This window comes from Lupinus angustifolius, chromosome LG06 (genome assembly GCF_001865875.1).
Source record: "Lupinus angustifolius cultivar Tanjil chromosome LG06, LupAngTanjil_v1.0, whole genome shotgun sequence".
Classification (NCBI taxonomy): Eukaryota; Viridiplantae; Streptophyta; class Magnoliopsida; order Fabales; family Fabaceae; genus Lupinus; species Lupinus angustifolius.
Genome location: NC_032014.1, coordinates 9030572 through 9036056, shown reverse-complemented (window position 1 = coordinate 9036056; position 5485 = coordinate 9030572).

Below are 5485 nucleotides of genomic sequence, written 5' to 3'. Positions count from 1 at the left end.
TAATGAATTCATTTATTTGATTTGATTACCCCATTTTCTAACAAAAATCAATTCATGGAATCTAATCGGATTCACATAAAATATATATTTGAGTTGATGAAATTTGTATCAAAAATATTTATTGAAAATTTGGTTTTTTATGAAGTATTTTTGGGCCGGACAAAATTGGGTATTCACAGCTGCCCATCTTTACGTGTTGCTTATTGGACATAACTCAAACTGAAGTTTGAGGAGTTGTCCTGATAAGTAATAGGTAAAGAAATGAATACTAATTTTGTTAAGGCTCGGAAAAGGGCCATTAGGACAGGTACCGAATTTGATGAAGCAGATCGATGCTCTGCTGGTGGAGCAGGGATTTGTTGAGGCAATTCTCACGTTTGCCATGATGAACTAGGGATTTGTTGAGGCACCCATGCTGCCAAAATGATTCAGGGATTTGCTGAGGCACCCATGCTGCCAAAATGATTCAGGGATTTGTTGAGGCACCCGTGCTGCCAAAACAATTCAGGGATTTGTTGAGGCACCCTTGCTGCCAAAACGATTCAGGGATTTGCTGAGGCACCCGTGCTGCCAGAACGATTCAGGGATTTGCTGAGGCACTCATGCTGCCAGAACGATTTAGGGTTTTGCTGAGGCACCCGTGCTGCCAAAACGATTCAGGGATTTGTTGAGGATTGCCTAAACGATTCAGGGATTTGCTGAGGCACCCATGCTGCCAAAATGATTCAGGGATTTGCTGAGGCACCCGTGCTGCCAAAACGATTCAGGGATTTGTTGAGACACCCATGTTGCCTAAATGATTCAGGGATTTGTTGAGGCACCCATGTTGCCTAAATGATTCAGGGATTTGTTGAGGCACTCATGCTGCCAAAACGATTCAGGGATTTGATGAGGCACCCGTGCTGCCAAAACGATTCAGGGATTTGATGAGGCACCCATGCTGCCAAAATGATTCAGGAATTTGTTGAGGCACCCGTGCTGCCAAAACGATTCAGAGATTTGCTAAGGCACCCATGCTGCCACAAGGAAGGTTTTGGTGTAAAGGTAGAAATATCAATTGGAGAATGTAATGTTTCGCGCTGATTTGTTAATGTAGATATTGTGTGTAAATGTATGTTGAGATGTATGATATGCAATTTTTTGGTTCGTTTGTTTATGTTTATTAGAGAAATGATGTAGATATGCATGTTTGAATGTTTGGTTATATGCAATAAAATGACTTGTTTCTGCTTATTGGAAGAATAGTGTAGGGATGCATGTTTGAATGTTTGGTTATATGCAATACAATGACTTGTTTCTGCTTATTGGAAGAATAGTGTAGGGATGCATGTTTGAATGTTTGGTTATATGCAATGCAATATTTTTTTGTTTTTTTGTTTTGTTTGTGCTTATAAGAAGAATATTTTGAATATGTATGTATGAATGCCTAGTTATATGTAATGAATGATTATGCCATATTTTTTTGTTTGTGCTATAATGATTGGTATATGAATGTGACTATGCATTGAAAAATATAGTTATGCTTTAATATATGTATGTCATGAGTACTATATATTTTGTTTGAATGAGTAAGACATGTGCACAAATGTTCTAATGCATCACTTAGGGTTCAGTTTGTTTTTTATTTTGTGTATGAAATTCATCGAATTTTGTAGACTCAACTGAAGTGGTCCTTCTTCTTGATGTTGATTGGTGCTATCAAAATCTGCCCCAGTTTACTTGAAGATGTTTTTCTTTAAGGTGATCCTTAAACCGCTTCACTATGATCCTATGGACAATGACTAAACCAAACTATTTTGCCCGAGTGTAGGTTTGCATAAAGTTTCTCTCAAAAGTGTTGATGCTTTTTGTAACAGCAAAAATTGTCCTAGTGTGCATGTTATGAACTCTTGTCTTCACCCAAGAGGCTACAACTTAGATTCTCCAAAAAGTTGCATTTGTTTGGGTGATTGATGATATGCAATACCAAGTCTTCCATTTGGTGTGTTCATTTAATTTTCTCTAATTTTTTCCCAGAATACCATATGTAGGCATCTGTCGGGAATTCTCTCATTAGGATCTCAAGTCGCCTTCATAGGTTTTCGACTTAGGATCACTCATCTTTTTCTAGGTTGCCCATGTGGGTTTTCAACCTAACACTCTCTTTTTTGTTTTGTTTTTGTTTTTTTTTAACAAACTTGGATGTCTTAGCTCGATGGAAAGTAGAAGCCTTGAATAATGAGTCGTTCTTTCTTCAAGATGCTTGATAATCGAAGATTTTTCTTGTATCTAATTGAGAGATTCTAACTTCTCGTGATTGATTCAACTAATACAATCATGAGAAATCACTTCTGCATTGCTCCAGTTTTGGACTCTTGTAATTTTTCACAAGAAAATTGGATCAACCCAAAATCTGCCCAGTTTTGGCTTCTTCTGACTTTCCACTAGAAAATGTGATCAACACCAAAATTTGCCCCAATTTGGTCTTCTTGTGGCTTTCCACTCCCTCCAGTGTGAGATAATCTGAGTCATTCTTATATCCGTATTGATTTGGTAAGTTTAGATTGTCAAGTTCTAGGCCATGAATCATCTTAAAATCTGCCTCAATTTGAGAAGCTTCCAATTTTCTTTTGCCTTTATTGCTCTGCATAACTATTTTCTAAAACAATGATCATGCAAATTTTGGTAAGTGTTTGGGCTATGAGTGGTGATGTGGTAGTGATGATAAAATTTGGGTTTGGCTTGGGTAGATATGGTGGTGATGATGATGATATAATTCAATTTGGCTTGGGCTTGGGTAGACATGGTGGTGATGATAGAATTCAATTTGAGTTTGGCTAATAGTAGATGTGATGGTGATGATAGAATTGAATTTGTCTTTGGCTTTAAGAGTGTTGTTGAAGGTATGAAGGATAGATGGTTGATATTTAATTGTGGTTGATGACATTTAATTCATGTTTTGCTTGTGTTGATATGATGATGGTGATAATAAATTTTAACTTATGCATTAAAAATGAGATATTTTATCGAAAATTTACGAGACTTGTGGAGTCAGCATTTTTTTTGGTATTGATGCACGTCTTAGACAAATAAGTCTTCAACAAGGTCTTTTTAAGCTTGTATGGTGGCTAAGCTATGGTTTTTCAAGAAAAGGATATAAGGCTCAAAATTTGTGTTTCTCATATCCACCATTCACCTTTCTTCTTTATCCTACTTTCAACATTTTTCAAACATGACATTCAACTATTAAGAGAATTTTTCAAGTTTTGATAAGGATGACCTATGATTAAGGCGATATTTTTTCATGAAAGGTTTCTTTTGTGATCCTTGATGTTGCACTTTGGCCCTAATTTTTTTGCCTGAGATATTAATTGAGGATTCTCAGCGGGTTTTTCTTTTTTATTTTTTTTAGCAAGGAACGTTCTTTGTATTTTTCTTATCTTCCGGGCACATGATTGATGTAAAAAATATTTTTATTTAATAATTGAATGTCAAGGAAAACTGTTGAAAAACTACCTTCCTCGGGTTATTGAAATATTGATGGTTATTCAAAAATTATCTCCTTTCATTATGTCTGGGCTCAAAAGGGATGACTAGAGATATCTCCAAGATGTTTAAGAATTACAAAAAATGCCTTGTGTCATTAGAAAAAATTGTTTGAAGATGTACATCATTTTTGTTTGTTTTACATTTGCATCATTCTCCATTTTATTTTACTTTAAATCAAATATCTCACAGCAATGCATAGATTAATTTTATTTGGGTTTATGTGGTTATGTGTTCTTTGGATAAATATGGTGAGTGAAGTTAGTATGGTTAGGTATCAGATGGTGAAACTTGCATGATCAATGTATCAGGATATACTTGTTAAAAAGATATGCATTTGAAAGTAAATCTTTCTGAGTGAATACTTGAATGGTTTAACCTTGACTGTGGTCCTTAAGTGAAGAGAAGTTTTCATATCGGTCTCTGACTTTGCTGGGTTGAAGAAAATGCACTATCGAACATGGACTCAACCACAAATTGGGAGTTCTCTATCTTCTTGAATGTCTTCAGTTTCAATATTGATGGCTTTCAGTCGAGTCTAACAAAATTATTCTTAAAATCAATCTTCCATTTATGAGTGTCCTTAGCAGTGGGATCATGAAATGCATGCAAACAGATGATTTCTTATTGATGCATGATATGCATGAAGTGAATTTTTTATCATGTTACATGAATGGAGATGCAACCTATAACTTAAAATGATGCATGAAATACAAGAAACCTGTATGGCTATGCATATGTTTGGATGTATGAATAATGTGAGGATGCAAATATTTTTATAATGCATAAGGTATATGAATGCATCTAATTTTATTTTTTATCGGATGCATGAGTCAAATAATGAAGATTTTTTTTTATTTTTTGAATGCAATGAATGAATGCATAAGCCAATTAATGATGATTTTATTCTTGAATGTAATGAATGCATGAGTCAATTAATGAATTTTTTTTATATTTTTGAATGCAATGAATAAATGCATTAGTCAATCAATTAAAGTTTTATTATTGAATGAAAGCACAAATGAATGAATGTTCAAATAATATATTTTTGGATGCATGCACTCACTATCATAAATATGGTATACTTAAGATGTTTTGGGTTTATCTAATACGACTTGCTTCTAAGGGGCCCAGATTGCATCCAATCATAAAGAGAGGAAACCCATATATCTCAGAGATTACAAGTGAGACCCGAAGTCTACACCAGTAAGGCCCATGATATTTGGTAACAATCTGGGTGGTTCATCATGCCAATGTAAGTGAGGCCCAAAGTCCTTACCGACAAGGCGGATGTTCCTCCTAACTTAATGCTCGGGTATAAAGCATATACTTACGCCAATGTGATATGCATGACAGGAGATATTAATGACATACAATAAAATAATATAAACACAACAATAAAAAATAAACATGCATTTAATATTTACGGGTCTGACTCACCAAAAAAAGTCACCAGCAGAGTCGCCAGCTGTCGCGCCCCAATTTTCGGCTGCACGACCTCATTAGAGTCGCCACTACATTTTTTTCAATCAAAAAATGTAGAAAAATATTTTGGTCCAATCACATTGGGCATTGGACTTTGATATCAAGGTTCGGGAGTCGGTTACACCCTATGGAAGGTATTAGCACCCTAGTTGCCCGTTTGAACGGTAGCCTATTATATTGCATGGATTATTAATTGTGTTATTATTATTTTTTTTAATTGTGTGATTAATTAATTAATTATAATGAAGAAAAAAATTGTTTTTATTATTGTGCCTGACAAGAATGACCCCGGTCCTACGTATCCCTATTAAGGGAATCAAGGCTTACGTAGTTCTTTAGGTAGAAAAATTTTATTTGGTTGGGTTAATTTTGTTAGGTATCAGTGGTTACAATACACCTAGAAGGGGAGGGGTTGAATAGGTGTCGCGGTTAGAATATCCGCTTTTCGAAACTCAACACTTAATGCTGAATCACC